Here is a 17376-nt window from a genome sequence, read left to right on the forward strand (position 1 = left end):
CACCCCCCCATGGTGTACCTCTATCCATGAACCCTGGGGTGGCTTCCACACTTTAGCTATTGCGAGTAATGCTGCTGTGAACGTAGATGTAAAAATACCTCTTTGAGACCCTGCATTCAGTTCTTCTGGGTAGATACCCAGACATGAAGTTAGCGTGGGTCATATGCTAATTCTTTGTTTTTAATTTTTTGCAGAGCCTCCTTACTGTTTTTCACAGTGACTGTACCATTTTACATCCCCAGCAAGTATACAAAGGTTCAGTTTTTGACATCCTGGCCAGCACTTGCCATTTTCTGTTTTTCTGGGGTTTTGTTTGTTTGGGGGATTGTTTTTTGTTGTGTTTTGTTTTGTTTTATACTGGCCATCCTAATCGGTGTAAGGTGGCAACTCACTGTATTTTTGATACGCGTTTGCCTGATGATTTCTGAGGTTGAGCATCTTTTCACGTACTTGTTGCCCATTTGTCTGTCTGTCTTTGGATAAATGTGCTTTCAGATTCTTTGCCCATTTTTTAGCCAGTCGGTGAGTTTTAGGGGTTCCCTGTAGATTCTGGATATGAACCTCTTATCAGCTCTGTGATTTGCACATAAGTTTTCCCATTCTATGGCTTGCCTTATTACTCTGTGGATAGTGCCTTGTGAAGCACAAAATATTTTAATTTTCATGAAGTCCAGTTTTTGTTTCTTTTATTACCTATGCCTTTGGTGTCAGATCCAAGAAATCATCGCCTGCTTCTATTTCGAAGGCGCAGTTGGCAGGTTTGGCGGCCGGGTCAGGTTGGGGTGGGAGAGACAGAGAGAAGTCGGAGGTTCCGGCTACCTCCCAAGGCTTTCGGCACGAGCGTCTTGAGCTGCCCACAGCTGGAGTAGGGTGAGTTAGGGGGAGAAACCAAGAGATGAGCTTTGGGCGCGTTAAATTTGAGGTCCCAGCTTGACGCATGCAGAGGTGACGTGGACACAGTCGATGGCCAAGTCTGGGGTCAGGGAGAGAGATTTGGGCTGGCGATGACAGCCCAGAAGTCACCAGCCTGTGGGGAGCAGAGGAAAGTGGGTGAGTGAAGTGGCAGAGACAGCGGCAGACGTGTAGCAGAGTGTGAAACCCTTGCTGCCTCTGCCAGAATGGCTGGGATCGGCCCAGCGTAAGGAAAAAAGTCTCAGACTTTCTTGCACCAAGTCCGGGAGAGAGAGGGGAAAACAAGCCGACATCACCTCCTTGGCCTCTGATCAGAAGCCGCCCCAGCCTTGGCGGCTCATTTCTGGCATGTGGGTTTGTGCAGCGGGGGCAGGTGTGTGTGCCAGGCACCGGGGTGGGGGTGGCACAATCCGGTGCTGAGGCTCAATCCACTTTCATGTCCCGGCACCTGGCACCGAGCCTGGCCTCGGGAGAGCGCCCGGCAGCCAGCGGTGGTTGAGTGAGTGAATGGAGTCCTGTGTGTTCCTCTGGGACTGCGGGAAAGGTGTGTGGGTGGGAGGATGCCCAGCGGTGTTTGGCAAAGTGTGATTCTCTAAGGCTGTTTTTATTGGAATCAGTCAGACGTATGGAAAGGTGCACACATCATAAATAGACTGCTCAATGAGTTTTCAAAAGATAATCGTGCTCGCGTGTGTGACAGTACCCAGATCAAGAAAAGCACATGCCCAGCACCCCCTACCCCCACCCCAAGATACCTGTGCCCCCGTCCGGCATGCCTCCTTGCAAAGAGTGGTTGCTGTCCCAGAATCTCCTACTGGAGATTAATTTCGCCTGTCTTTGTACTTTATGTACATATAAAGTGCTTTACATGCGCACAAACATATATTCTCTTTTGTATTGGCTTTTGGGAGCTCCTGTCTCAGCATGCTGTCTTGAGAGATTCACCCATAGCATGTGAAGTTTTGGCTTGTCCTCTCTCCTGGCTGTCCGGCATGCATGGATTTATTTGTATTTACTTGTTTATCCATCTGCTTGTTTATGAGCATTGGAGTAGTTTCCAGTTGGGGGTGGTTACAGGTGTTGGTGCAGGGAACAGGTCAATATGTATCCTTTGGGGGAAGAGTCAGATGCATTTCTGATGATACATACTTAACAGTGGGATTGCGGGGTCATAGAGAAGGTCCAGGGCTTCCCTGGTGGCTCAGCGGTAAAGAATAAGCCTGTCAATGCAGGAAATGCGGGTTCGATCCCTGGGTGGGGAAGAGCCCCTGGAGAGGAAAATAGCCACTCACTCCAGTGTTCTTGCCTGGGAAATCCCATGCACAGAGGAGCCTGTGGGCTTCAGTCCTGGGATCGCAAAAGAGTCGGACACAACTCAGTGGCTCCACAGCAGCAACAGCCAGAGAAGGTGCAGATTCAGCTTTTGTCTCTTATGCCAAAGAATTTTTCCAAAGCGATTGTGCCAGCTTCCTCTCCCACCCATGGAGCACGGAACTTCTGATTGTGTCACATCCTTGATAACACTTGGTATTACCCTCTTTTTTTTTTTTTCCGTTTTAACCATTCAGATGTATATGGCCCCAAGTTGTATTTTTATTTTGCATTTATTTCCCTGCTGAGGTGGTGCACCTTTTCAAATGCTTATTGACTATTTAGATAACTTCTTAAATGAAGTATCTCTTCAGATTTGCCCCTTTTCTGAATGGGTTGCCTGTCCTGTTCTTACTGATTTCCCAGAGCTCTTTGCATATTCTGAATACAAATATCTTGTTTGCCATATGTATTGCAAATATCTTCTCCCATGTGTAACGTTTTTTGATCAGTAGGAGGAGGAACCAGAAGTTTTGAGCCTCCAAGGCGTTGACTTGAACACAGGTCAAGCTGTCACCTGCCTGAACCTCAGTTTCCCTCTCAACTCCACAGAGTATTTAGCCTAGTGCTTCGTGTATAAATGGAGCAGGGACTGTCATTGGCACCTCTGCAGGAATGAAAGAGCCCTGAACTAAAACAGGCAAAAACTAGCCCTGTGGGGACTTTTCAACCTAAGTCATCCCTGTTTCTCAGGCCAGTTCTATAAATATCTGTTACGCATCTACTTTGTACCAGTTGCCAAGCTAGGGATTGAAAATACAGTGGTGAAGAAGACCCAGTTCCAACCCTTGGAGGAAGTTGCCCTGGGGTGAGTACAGGGGGCTTTGGGTGCCCACGAGAACACTAACTAGACTGGAGGCATCACGGAAAGCTTCCTGGAGAAGGCACGCTTCTTAGTGCAGTATGCTTGGTAAAGCCTCTTCTTCTTTAGGTGCATGTTTGAGTGCCTTCTCTGTACAGGCACCAGTTCCCAGCCAAGAGCAGTTGTGTTCCCAGGGGACTCTTGGAGATATTTTTGGCCATCACCCCTTGGGGAGGGAACGCTACTGATATTTAGTAAGTTGAGACCAAGGATGCTGCTAAACAATGCACAGGACAGCCCCACAACAAGAATCACCCGGCACAGATGTCGGTAGCGCTGAGGTCGGGGAACCTGGAGGTGGACAGTGCCGACGCCGTGTGACATTATAACAAGGGGAGTGAGCAGAAGGACCAGGAGTGTGTCGTGCGGGGGATGTCAGAGAAGGCTTCCTGGAGGAAGGAACCTGGAGCTGTATCTAGGAGGAAGGAGTGGGAACTGGCAGAAAGTGGAGATGCTGGGGAAGGACCTGGATGAATCATGGAGCTGGGAGCTGCGTGGAGATCCCACTCATGTCCAGGACAGGCCAGGAAAGGAGGCGTGAGAGGGCTATGGGGACCAGACACCGAGGGACTGAACCGCACGCCCGCGCCGGGAGCCACGTGTGGCCATGGAGCCCTTGAAACGTGGCTCGTGCAGCTGAGGCACAGAATTTTTTGTATTGATATAATTGAAATGTAGATTTCAAAACAAATACTCTATTCCATGTCTTGGGAAACTTTGTAAATGTGTGTAGAACTCTTTGGGGGCATGGATGTAAATTTTTCCAGATGAAACTAGGATGACCTTTAGTTGCAGATCGGATGTTTCTCCTGACAATTTATCATCCAAATTGAGGTGTGCTAATAATGTACCAAGCTCCTCCGTCCGTGGGATTTTCTAGGCAAGAATACTGGAGTGGGTTGCCGTTTCCTTCTCCAGGAATAATGGAAGATATACCCCCTGATTTCAAAGAATTGGTACTAAGGAAAAGAAGGAAGTCAATAGTCTCATTAATCATGTTTTTTATTGATTAATAATGTTTTCGGATACACTAGGTGAAATGAAATTTACCATGAAGTGTAAGGTCACCTTTATCTTTTTACCTTTCTGATGTGTGACTGCTGGAAAGTTGACTTCCATATGTGGCCGACCTTGACCTTTTACTGGATGTTGCTGTTATAAGCCGCGGGGAGGAGCTGGCTGGGCCTGAGGGCTCACGGAAGAGTTTAGACAAGGGGGTGACGTGGTCAGGTTTCCGTGGCAGCTCCGCCTGCCAGCCACAGGTGGGGAGGGAAGATTCCAGAGGACGGGACAAGACCAGCCGTAGGGAGACCGCATAGCCGGGAAGACCTGAGCTCTGGCCGCAGAGAGAAGCCGTGCCATCCCAGACAGGTAGTGTCCGCTGCCGACCCCCGGGTGGGTGGCCAGGCTGGGCCCCGAAGGAGGGAGAGGCGGGGACATCCCGGGAGTGACCAACCCTTCACAGGGGCCTCAGCGCTGAGAGCCGGAGGGGGGGCCTCAGCCAGTTCGGGTGCTCCTGCTCCCGGTGGCCATGGCTCTGGGCGCCCGGCAGCCCCAGCCCGGCCGCCACCTGCGCTCCACACTCAGGTCGGACACCCCCTGACTGCCCCCCCCAGCCCCGCACCGCTTGCACCGTGCTGCCTGGCCCTGCTCTCCACTGCGCACCGTCTGTGTGACCGCGAGCAAGTGGCTTTCCCTCCCGGGGGGATCGGCAGCTTTGCTGGCCTCGCCCGTGTCGTACGGAGAGCGTAGGAGAGAAGGGAGCTGCCCACGGGTGACAGGCCTTCCTGGGGAGGACAGCCTGGAGCCCGGGGTGGGGAGGGAGTGTCCAGTATGTTCCGCAGTTTGCAAAGCAGCTTCCCATCTCCGATCCCTGCATCGCATCCCCATTTCACAGCTTTGGAAACTGAGGCTCAGAGAGGCGAAGCAGCTTGCCTGGGGTCACACAAGGGCGGCAGAGGCAGGATTTCGACGAAGCATCTGACATCCTGTGAGGTTTAAGGCTCCCATGGTCACAGCTCAGTGTCAGAGAAGGGCAGGCGGGGCGGCACCTCTCCGAGCCTCAGTCTCCTCATCTGTCAAATGGGGAGGGGGATGAGGAGGTAGGTAGTTGAATGCAGCGGTGCAGCACCCACCCAAGACAGGGCTCCACGTGGCGTCTGCACGTCCTCCTGGCAGCTCTCTGCGGTGAGGGGCATGAGCCCATTTTTCAGGAGAGGACACTGAGGCTAAGGTGTGCAGCCAGTGAGAGCAAGGCTGGGCCCCCCTCCCCCCAACTCCTTGTCTCTTTGCCCGCCCCCGTCGTTGCTCTTGTCCCAGAGCCCTGGAGTCACCTCCTGTGCATAAAGGGCAGGCTGACCCCAGGATCCAGCTGGTCCTTTGTCCTGGATGACTGGACATGAATGGGGACATGGCAGCCTCCCCTGTGGTGCTTCCAGACACGCCCGCCCCCATTTCCAGAGCCACTTCCCTCCCGCAGGACATCGTCTTTTTCCAGGTGAGCAGCTTCGCTTCCTGAAAGCCAGAGCGCTTGGGCGGGAAGCTGGCACAGAACATGCCCAGGATGTGGCCAGATCCTAAAAGCCGGAGGTGGGGGGAGGCCTTAGAAATCATCAGCCACATCCCCCTCTGGGTTCTGGTCGTGTAGTCTCAGTCTTCACGTCTGGAAAATGGGAAGAGTCATCAGCTCAGGGAAAACAGCAACATCTGACAATACAAAGTTGGTACAGACGCATCAGGGTATGTCAGGTGGATCTCAGACCGTTGGTGGGAGGGTCTCTGGAGGGCACGTTCTGCTGAAACAGGATGTGTGGCTCCCAAGCCAGCTGACTGCTTTTATGTAACTGCTTAATGTGGAGCCGTGCTTCTTAGGTTTGAGTATGCATAGGGATACCTGCGTGTGTGTGTGTGTGTGTGTGTGTGTGTGTGTGTGTGTGTGTGCGCGCGCTCACATCAGTCGTGTCTGGCTCTGTGTGAGCCTGTAGCCCACAGGGCTCCTCTGTCCGTGGGATTTCCCAGGCAAGAGTACTGGAGTGGGTTGCCATTTCCTTTTCCAGGGGATCTTCCCGACCCAGGGATCGAACCCCCATCTCCTGCATTAGCAGGCGGGTCCCGCGCCACCTGGTAAGCCCCGGGATGCCTGGGGGCTGGATAAGATGCAGACTCTGATTCTGCACCTCTGGGGTGGGAATAGCAGGCTTCCAGGGGACCCTGCTGATGCGTTGGGGTGCCTCTCGGTCACAGGCAAGGGAGGCACGTTCTTTTGTGATGGGGTGCATTGTGTCTAAGGTGAAAGCAGCCTCCGTGTCCATCAGGAAGGTTTTGGCGTAATGAACGGTCAGCCATCCCTGCCCAGGATGCGCTGGAGCAGCTAAAAGGAGGGAGACCTCTCGGGGTCCTGCACGTTGCTGTGTCTGTCTCCCGGGAGGATGGCAGCCGCCTCTTTGAGTGCCGGGGTTCCGCCTGTGTCATTAACCTGTGGCCCCGGACTAGAGCCGGGCCGGGCGCACAGTGGGTGTGCAGGCAGGGTTTACTGAATGACAGACTCCGTACGCTGACGCGGGAGGGTCTCCCCGACCTGGGGTGGGGTGACCCGAGCCAGCGTCAGGATACGTGTGATCCAGGGCCTCTCAGCCCTGGCTTTACTGACGCTTGGGGCTGGGCATCGGAGCACCCCTGGCCTCTACGCGTCCGATGACCCCAGCTGTGACAGCCCAGACTCTGTCTCCAGACATTGCTGTTGGGTCCCTCAAAATCAGCCCCAGCTGAGATCCACCGGTGCAGTCGGACAGTGTGTGGCTGGAAGGAGGGAGAGGGGAATGGAAGCATGAAAGGATGGGTGTCTGGGAGGGTGGGGGACAGGCCCCGTGTGGTTTCCATTCAGATATGACTCTGGCTGTAGCCTCACAGAAAGCAGGCGTGTGTGGGGGGAGTTCCTCACCACAGTGATGGACAGCGTTTACCTCTTTAAAGAGGGAAGAGGACGGGATTGGAGATTTCGCTCCCAGGAGACTTAATCCTCTAGTATTTTTTTCTTATTATTTATTTTATTTATTTGACTGCACCAGTCTTCGTTGTGACATGCAAGATCTAATTCCCCAACCAAGGATCGAACTCGGGCTCCCTGCATTGGGAGTGTGGAGTCAGCCACTGGGCCATCAGGGAAGTCCCATTCTCTGTTATTTTTAAATACAGAGGTTGTAACTTTGACCTGAGTAATGAAGTCAACTTAAAAAACAGGAATAGTCCAAGGACCCACTTCCGGGGTTGCAAGGAGTTAGTGAGAGTGCCCACCTGAAGCAGACAGAGAGGAAACCACCGCTGATTTATTGTGTGGCATGCCCCTGGCAGCCCCTGAGCGTACGGGGCAGTTAGGATCTTCTTTGCACATGGGCACACTTGAGCTCCGAGATGGAAAGGGACTTTTCCAAGGTCACACAGCAGAGTAGGGGCTAGGCTTGACTGGAAATCAGTCTTCATGGCGGTGATATAGGGGCCCTTCTCTGCCACCCTGTGGCCCCTTCCAGGCTTCTGGGCCTCCTGGTCACCACACACGAGGCTGTGTGCGCTGTCTCACACCCCCCAACTTGTTGATCACTTGGTGTTCACCAGCCCAGCTGGCCCCAGGAAGTGGGCACGGCTGGAGGCGGCAAGACTGTAGCCAGTGGGAGTTGTTGTGGTTTGGCCGAGCAGCTCCGGGAGGACTGCCACGGTCGTGGAGCCCGCGATGGAGGCCCTTGGCAGAGACGGTCCCTCTAGGTGGGCGCTGGCCGCCAGCCCCGTGCTCCTCTCCTGCTCCAACACCTGCCATGGCTCCCTAGTGCCCAAGTTGAAATTTCCTTCCTGCACCTGTTGAGTTAGCATTCCATGCCCTGCAGTAGAGTCTCGGTGACACTGCTAGAGTCCAAAGACAAATACTGGTAATAGTAATAGCAATAATAAGGCCTAGAGTACCTACTGTTTGGTAAAACGTACTTTACTCGCCTTATCTTTTTTAACTCTTTACAAAAGCCCTTTGGTACTGCTGCATGTCTGAGCCGTATCCTATAGAGGAGGAGACTGATGCTCTTGAAAGTTAAGTGTCTTGCCCCAGGTCACGTAGCTCATGGCACCACTAGGATCTGCAGCCTGACTCCAGAACTAGCCTCTTTTTGGAAAAAAGAAAAGTTAATTTATTTATTTTTACATCTGGCTGTGCTGGGTCTCTGTTGCTGCGTGGGCTTTTTCTCTAGTTGGCTTTGAGCGGGGGCTGCTCTGTAGTTGTGGTACCTGGCTTCGTATTGTGGGGGCCCCTCCTGCTGCAGATCACGGACCCCAAGGCACATGGGCTTCAGTAGTTGCAGTTCCCGTGCTCGAGAGCACAGGCTCAGAAGTCGTGGCATACACAGGCTTAGTTGCAGGTGGGATCTTCCTGGATCAGGGATCGAACCCATGTCCTCCTGAGCCATCAGGGAAGCCCCAGGGCCAGACTGCTTACCAGGGGTCCAGCCTGCCTCCTCTTACAGGAGAATGAACCAGCTCCTTGGAAGAAAAGTTATGACCAACCTAGACAGCATTTTGAAAAGCAGAGACATTACTTTGCCAACAAAGGTCCTTCTAGTCAAAGCTATGGTTTTTCCAGTAGTCATGTATGGATGTGAGAGTTGGACTATAAAGAAAGCTTGAGCGCCGAAGAATTGATGCTTTTGAACTGTGGTGTTGGAGAAGACTCTTGACAGTCCCTTAGACTGCAAGGAGATCCAACCAGTCAAACCTAAAGGAAATCAGTCCTGAATGCTCATTGGAAGGACTGATGCTGAAGCTGAAACTCCAATACTTTGGCCACCTGATTCAAAGAACTGACTCACTTGAAAAGACCCTGATGCTGGCAAAGATTGAAGGCGGGGAGGAGAAGGGGACGACGGAGGATGAGATGGTTGGATGGCATCACTGACTCAATGGACAGGAGTTTGAGTAAACTCCCGGAGGTGGTGATGGACAGGGAGGCCTGGCGTGCTGCGGTCCACGGGGTTGCAAAGAGTTGGACACGACTGAGCAACTGAACTGAACTGACTGAAGTCAGCAGAGAAGAGCCTGGCTCAGGGTGTCTGGAAAGCAAGACACAGGCCTGGCTGCCCCATGACCTTGCGTTGTGACCTTGGCCAGACTCTCCTCTCTGGGCTTTCCCTGGACTTTCTCCAAGGCCAGCTTGGCATTCCAAGGCTCAAAATCTCAATATTATGCAGTAAACCTAGAAATCACCCCAGTTTCATTTTTCCATTCTTTTATATCACACCATTAATATATATCTGCTGTAGAATAGTTAGAAAATTCAGAGGGGAGAAAAGGAGAAATAAATGAAGCTCCACTTAGCAGTTTAGGGCATACGTTTCTTCTGGAGTATTTTTTCAACATAAATACTTATCAGAATAGAATCAGATAAACTTTTTTATCACCGAACATCATGTCCCAGATCACCTGCAGGATAACGAATCCTTCTTTCTTACGGTCGTATACATTTCTGTTATGGTTGTACTGTGGGATGTTTAATTAGTGTCTAATTAGGGATGATGAGATGATGACAAATTAAGAGCTGGCATTTACTTAAATCCTCCTGCTGCCAGGTCTTGCCTGAAGCACTTGCCTCAGTGGTTGTCACAGCAACCCTCTGAGGCAGGCAGTTCAGCCCCATTTTACAGATGGGAAAACTGAGGCTATTGACGTTAACCTGTCCCATATCTCCTGGCCTGTCCTTGGCAGAGCCGGACATGGCCCCAGGCCCTTCCCAGCTCTCCACCCAGGCCTTTATCCCCTGTGCCACCCTGCCATGTGCCTCGCGGCCCGTGTTCTCAGAGGCCCTGTTTCGTTGAGGGGGGTGCACCATGACTGTCCAAGGAAAGGGAATGAAGGGGCTGCCAGCCGAACCCGGTGTGTGGGGAGGTGACCTGTGCTGCATACAGCCGGAGTTCAGTAAATGCTCCTCTGAGAGCAGACGTCGCAGTGGAGTTTCTCGGGGCAAGTGGAGTTAGAGTTGCGCCAGGGGAGTGTGGCTTAATGGAGCCACTCCGCCATTCCACGTGGATTCCCTCAAGGGGCGCCTCGCAGCCTCTGCTGTCCAGGCTGGGGGCTTTGTGGACAGAACTGTGCTCTCAGCTTGGGGTTTGCAGAAACCTGGGTTTGGTCTGGAGGGATCCCCTAAACCCAGGTCTGAGATTAAGCATGTGAGATTTAAGGAAGTGCCCCAAAGCTCAGCAATCAAGATAAGTACTGTTTTAATGCAGATTTTAAAAACCTAGACTAATGGGTGAACCTTGAAAACATTATGCAAAATGTAAAGCAGCTAAAGACCCTATAGTATGTCTTTCTGCTTATCTGAAAGGTTCAGAAGAGGAAAAGTCAAGAGCGGCTGCCAGGGGCTGGGGGGAGGACGGGGTTGGGGGTGCAGCTTGAGAGCAGGGCTTCCCCTTGGGCTGATGAAGATACTCGAAAATTTATTGTGGAGGTGTTTGTGTGACTCTGTAAATGCACTAAAGCCTGTTGAATTATACACTTTAAATAGGTGAGTTGTATGATACGTGAATTCAATCTCTGTAAAGCTATTACATCCCTCCCCCCAAAAACTCTAAATTGATTAAAAATCTCCATGATGAACAACATGTCAACATTTTAAATAAAGACAGGATTAGTATTCCTGATTTGTTTTCCTTCTGCCTCAGGCTCTAATACACCTCAGCATAGCACCATTATTTATCCTATTTTAAAATGTGTTTTGTTTGTCATTGTGTTTTTCTGGCAGTTTTTTTTTTACTTGGAGTATGGTTACTTTAGAGTGTTGTGGTAATTCCTGCCGTATAGAAAAGTGGATCCACCACACACGTGCACATGTCCCCACTTTTGTGGATTTCCTTCCCGCTTAGGACGCCTCAGAGCTCTGAATAGAGTTCCCTGCGCTGCACAGTATTCTCCGTGGTTATCTCTCTTATACATAGTAGTGTGGCTCAGTGCTAAAGAATCCCTCTGCCAGTGAGGCGTCGCAGGAGTCGTGGGTTTGATTCCTGGGTCTGAAAGATCCCCTAGAGAAGGAAATGACAACCCACTGCAAGTACTCTTGCCTGGGAAATCCCGTGGACAGAGGAGCGTGGTGGGCTGCAGTCCTCGGGGCCGCAGAGTCAGACATAACTGAGCACGCGCGTGGATATGTCCCTTCCAGTCTCCCAGTTCATCCCACTCCTCCTCCCCCCTTGGTGTCCATACATCTGTTCTCTACGTCTGCGTCTATTTCTGCTTTGCAAATAAGATCGTCTGTACCGTTTTTCTAGATCCCACATGCACGTGTTAATGTCTCTCTCTTCCTGTCTTACTTGTGCTCTCTCTGTATATCAGTCCCTCAGTCCATCCACGTCTCTGCATATGGCTGGCATTTGTAAATGTTGCATTTAAGCATTATCAATCCTGAATAGTGAGTTTGGGGGACGACCCTGTAAATTTTGCAGCCCAGGGAACTGGCTCGCTGGTCTCATCACCCCACCCTACCTACCATGCAGACCTCTTGCTCTCATTTGACAGAGAGGCCGATGAGGCCCAGGGCAAGAAAGGCTATGAGCTGTTTGCCTGGCCTGAGGCTAGACTGGGGTCTCCAAGTCACCTCCTCCGGCCGAGACCACCTGGCCTCTGGGCCTCCTCCTCCACTTTGTTCTCCATCACGTCTCCTCTGAGGTGGTCCCTGGGTCCCCCAGCACTTCTCACCTGGTCTCCCACCCTCACCTTCTAAGCCATCCTACACTTGCCCCCTCCCAGACCTCAATCCCGTCAGCACTCCCCACTTCCCGCTGCCCTCAGGATAAACCCCAGGCTCCTTGCTTGGCCTGCTTGGAGCCTGCTGACCTCCTTTCCCCAACCTCCTGCCCACCCACCCCCCCTCACCCGCACCCCCACCCCCTCCGTGGCTACTTCCTTCTCTCAGATTTGCATGGGACCCATGATTACCGAAAGGTGCCAGCATCACCCGCTCTTATCTTCTCACGGGTAAGCCTCCGTCTCACTTCAGTCTGCACCGCAGCCCTTGCTGGTGAGAGTTGCTGGACCCATTTTACAGATGAGAAAACTGAGAGCTGGGGAGAGGAGGGGACACCCCTAGGGGCCCGGAGCAGAGGCAGGTGCACCCCTAGGGTGTTGGGAGATGTAGACACCTTGTTCTGCTTCCCTGGGCGTGTGCGCCAAAGTCATCCCCTCTCTGCTCTCTGACTGTCCTCCACCCACTTTTTTTTTTTTTTATGTTATCATGTTCTTTAAAAATTTTTTTAAAATATTTGTGTTTGTTTATTTAATTTGACTGCGCCGGGCAGGTGACTGCGTCACTGATCTTCATCCTTGTCTTCTTAGCCAGACTCACTATGATGGTTTCCGTGTACTCCTCCACACGTGGTTCCTAAGTGAGCCTGGATTGCTCCTGGCCCTGCCTGCCTCTTGGCCCCCACACGGCCCATTCCAGTGCCCGGCCAGTCAACAGTCCTCAAACGCCGAATCCAGCACCCCATGTAATGTTTTGTAGAGCTGGGGGAGGGGCAGAGCTCGAGAACTCTGTAACTTGCAAATCAGATTATTTGGGGCCAGGCCCCAGAAGCCTGTCTTTTAACAATTTCAGGTAATTCTGATGCGTGGAAGTTTTGAGCCACCTTAAAGGGAGGAAATAACAGTGGTACAGTAACACAGCGCAGAGCCGTGGGCTCATTTGTTTAATCCTCAGCGCGGGTGTCAGCATCCCCAGTTCACAGATGAGCCCGCTGAGGCCCAGTTGAGGCCTCAGTTACGTAAACCGCTGTCTGCTTCCTCTGCTCCAGCCAGCCCTGCATTGCTAGCAGTCACCAGAGCCAGGACACAGAACCGGGCGTGCTCATCCTCCCGCTCCCCACCCCTACTTCTGGACGCTTCCAGGCAGAGCAGTGGAGACAGGATTGGGTGTGGGTGTGTAGGTGTGTGTGCGGCGCGGGCGCAGGAAGCCCTGGGCCCTGCAAGGTCACCCCGGCCCTTTCCTGTTTATACTCTTTATCAGGCCGGGGCCGGGTGTTCCCCAGCAGGAAGCACAGAACCGAGCCCAGGCCGCCCCAGAAGCTGGAGGCAAGGCTGCAGCCCTGGAGCCGGGAGGCCGAGCCCGTCACTGCCCCAGGCAGCTGACCGTGGACGCGCCTGGTCCCCATCTGGGTGTTGAGCAGGGTAGGGCTTTGGGGGTGATGGTTAAAAAGCTTGGCCTCTGGGACCAGACAGAGGTGGTTCCACTGCAGGCTGAGCTCGTTGCTCTCTGTGTGACCTTTGCCTGAGCTCTTCACCTCTCTGAGCCTCAGGTTCCCCCTCTGTCGACTGGAGCTAATAAGAGTGCCTCCCTCAACTCTCCAGGTTGTTGTTAGAGGCAAAATGCACATCGAAGGGCCAGGCACACACAGGTCTCTCTCCTTAAATCTTTACTTGGCAACAGACCAGACAGCGGATGACCCCATATACGTGCATGCATTTCTTTTTAAAAAATAAAATATTTTCCGGCGTTGCCCATTTTTCTCACCAGAGGCCGGCTGCCTGAGTCCTCCCGCTGGCCGTTCCAGCCCAAAGATACACCAACTTCCACGGTGACCCACTGCATCTGCGTTTTGTGTTTTTTGTCCCAGTTCCCTGGGAGTTCAGACAGAGCCGGGCCTTCGCACACGATCGCCTGAGGGGCACATCAAGGTCGCCGCCTGATGCTGTAAATAGCCTCGCCTGGAGCCCAGCCACGTGTATCCTGCTGGCTGCTTTCATAGTGCAGAGGCCGAGTGGTCTGTCAAGCCCTGACAGACCCTCTGGCCCACGGGGCCGAAATCATTGGCTTTCCTGGCCCTTCACAGAAGTTTGCCGACCCCTCCTTGCCAAACCACCGGTCTGTTTTTCTTCAGGTTCCTTCTAGTCTTCCTACCCGTGCTGTGATGACAGCGATCATAGTCAGTGCTAGCGTTTTTGTACATGCGTGCTGGGTGCGGTGATGTTCATTCCAGGTGTTAACCCCCATTTCTCAGATGGCAGTAGTGAGGCTCCACAAGCTGGATCAACCCAGGACCCCCGACCTCTGAGTGCAAGAGCCGGGATGTGACCCCCACCCTGAGCTTGTGCCAACGGGGTGCTGAAGTGGACCTCCAGGTTTGAGGCAGGGTGGCAGGCGTGGGCCCTGCTTTGATCGTTTAAGGTTAAAAAAAAAAATGCAAAGCTTTAGTAAACATTTGTGGAATGAACGAGGAAACTCGGGTCTAGAAGCATGGGCTCTGGAGAGAGCTCTGGGTTTTCCTGTTAGCTCCTATGCTAACCAGCTGTGTGGCTTGGGCAGATGAACTCACCTCTCTGAGGATCAGTGAAGAGATGGTTAATACAGGAGAGTCAGATGGGCTCATGGACAGGGCTAGTGAGGACAAAACTCCGTGATATATGTAGAGCTCTCAGCTCAATACCTGGCGTACAGTAAGGGCTTGAGAAGTATGAGCTGATATTTCTAAGGCTGCTCACCTGCCTGCCTTTTCTTCTCTCTTGAATCACCCCTTGTGTTTCTAACGCTCAAGCCTCACCCCTTGAAGTCTCAGAATTACCCTTTTTGCCTCTTGCTCTCACCCCACTGGATTCTGGCAGGCTCTTCTTGACTGGCTTCCATTCAGAACAGGTCAGAGGTCTCTGATCCCCAGGGATCCTGAAGGGGGAACCCCTCCCCAATCTCCCCGAATCTCCCTGGAGGCTTGGGGTGGCGAGGTCAGTGGGCCCCAGAGGGGTAGGTGGTCTCCATGGTGATGGAATGCTTGGGAGCTGGTTCCCACAGAGAGGGCTTGCAAGGATGATGGCTGAGCTCCGGCACGGGGGTACCAGGTACCCCTCCACGTCTCCTCTTACAAGTGCCATGACCTGCCCCCTGCGCTGGCGTCCGGTGCTCCAGCCCTCCCACCTCCCCCAGTTTGGGAACCTCTTGATCTGCTGAGCTTTGGTGAAGTCCTGCTGAGTCTGGCGCCTTAGGGCACGTCTCCCCCTCCCAACCTCAGGTATTACCTTCTGACCGTTTATCACAATCACAGATGTAGTTATCCGGCTTGCTGGTTTCCTGGCTCCTGCCAAAACATCACCTCCGTGAGGGCAGGGGCCCTGGGGTGCCGCCCTGATGTGTCTACTTCCAGCACAGTGGGTGCTCAGTAAACATTTGTGGGGTGAATGAGTCCAGGTCTGAGGGCGTCTTGAAGATGGTGCATCACCGCCCCCTCCCCTTGCTTCCGGCGGCCACTCAGGGCAGCCCATGGGTCAGTGGAAGGAGAGATGTGCAGGCATCCTCACTGCTGCCCCGTCTTGTGAGCCCATCGTGAAGACAGAGCCAGATTTAGAAACTGGCTTTCCCTCGTCGTAAAGCGCACTTTCTATGTGCCAGACTATGTGCCAGCTCCTGTTCTAACATTTTCTAACTTATTTATACCTCCCAGGACTCCTGTGAGGCTACTTCCACGTTTACACTGGCCACTTTTCAAGGGCCCGGGTGCCTCACGTGAGCCTCCTAGGAGGTCTTGTTGCTGTTCCCATTTTACAGATGAGGAAACTGAGGCTCAGAGACGTTAAGTGACTGGCCAAGGTCACACCACTAGTAACCAGTGGGGCCAGGATTGGATCCCCTTCAATCTGACCCGCTACTGTGGCTGGATTAGGATTCAAGAAAACACTGGTTGTTTTATTATTCTGTAGATCAAGACCATAGAACAAGACCATGGAAGTGTGTGTTCGGGGAAAGACAGGATCGCCTACCACCCCCGTGTTCTTACCCGGAGTTGGTGTTTGCTCATTGGTTCGATTGATTTGGCGGATTTGCTTTTTGCTGTGGTTGCACTTACCTTGCGCCCCCATGGGCCTTTGGCATCATAAATTGGAGAACCCCCTCCCCGCTCCACCCTGCCACTGAGCTGTTGTGAGGCCAAAATGAGGTAGAGGCGTGGAAAGCCCTTGGTCTGGTGTTAGGTATACAGTGGCGCTCAATAAATTCTGATGTTCTTCCTACAAGAAAAGGAGGGCTCATTGACTCCTCCCCATCCCTCTCATGTGTCTTCTTTATATATATATATAATTTTATTTATTTATCTTTGGCTCTGCTGGGTCTTTGCTGCTGCGAGGGCTTTTCTTTAGTTGCGGTGAGCGGGGGCCACCCTTCCTTGCGGGGCGCAGGCTTCTCATCACGGTGGCTTTTTTGTTGAGGAGCACAGGCTCTAGACACACGACCTCCGTAGTTGCAGCACGTGGGCCCTAGAGCACAGGCTCAGTAGTTGTGGCCCACGGACTTAGTTGCTCCGCAGCATGTGGGATCTTCCGGGATCAGAACCTCTGTCTCCTGCACTGGCGGGCGGATTCTTTACCGCTGAGCCACCAAGGAAGCCCTCACTGTGTCCCCTGAGTCTGCATTCCAACGGCAAGTCCGCTACAGCCGAACTTCCACGCTGCACGCTTTCAGCGATGTGATCTGTGTTCGCGTATCCAGCTGCTTAAGTTGGTGTCTGGCGCACGTTGACGCGTGTGTGCATCCTTTAGGAGTGGTGGTGCTTATGTTTACTTCACTGTTCAGTACTGTCCGGAGTACACGGGTGCAGCATCTTTATTTCAAGCCCAGGGTGTCTGGACGCAAGCAGAAAAGCAGCAGTGGTATAGCTGATTGTGAGTTGGGATACCTAGGCTAACTTTGTTGGGCTTTTGATTGCATACTGGGAATGGAACTCATTTATGGGTAGGGGACTGACTTTGGGTGAATGATAAGAGTAGTCTAGCTCAGGGACCTGCAAGCTGTTTCTATAAATGCGTGTGTGCGTGCGTGCAAGTCACTTCAGTCGTGTCCAGCTCTTTGCAGCTCCATGGACTGTAGCCCCCCAGGCTCCCTGTCCATGGGATTCTCCAGGCAAGAATACTGGAGTGGGTTGCCTTGCCCTCCTCCAGGGGCTCTTCCCAACCCAGGGATCGAACACACGTCTCTTAGGTCTTCTGCCTTGGCAGGCGGGTTCCTTACCACTTGCACCACCTGGGAAGCCCTTTTTTAAAAATGACCAGATAGTAAGTATTCCAGGTTTTGCAGAACAGTTTTTCTTGTTGCTGCTGCTGCTGCTTTTCCCTCCTAACTCATCCTCTTCCTCCTCTTTCCCTTAAAAAAAAAAAGTCAAAATCCACTCCTTGCTCACAGGCCTCACAAAACAGGCTGATGGGTAGATTTGGCTCAAGGGTCACCACGT

At 52.6% G+C, this 17376-nt stretch overlaps 1 protein-coding gene across 2 annotated transcripts in view; it reads left to right on the forward strand.

Annotated features, from left to right (window-relative positions):
- Positions 1-17376, forward strand: part of TPST2 (tyrosylprotein sulfotransferase 2) — a 52740-nt gene that overhangs the window by 14141 nt on the left and 21223 nt on the right. The window contains exon 1 of one of the 2 annotated variants that reach the window (XM_065904745.1): positions 4463-4516. The exons of the other annotated variant lie outside the window; for it this stretch is intronic. The gene's annotated coding sequence lies outside the window, so the exon portion shown is untranslated. Of the gene's footprint in view, positions 1-4462; positions 4517-17376 lie in introns of those variants that run through there. 2 annotated transcript variants of the gene reach the window in all.

This window comes from Muntiacus reevesi, chromosome 13 (genome assembly GCF_963930625.1).
Source record: "Muntiacus reevesi chromosome 13, mMunRee1.1, whole genome shotgun sequence".
In the NCBI taxonomy this organism is placed as follows: Eukaryota; Metazoa; Chordata; class Mammalia; order Artiodactyla; family Cervidae; genus Muntiacus; species Muntiacus reevesi.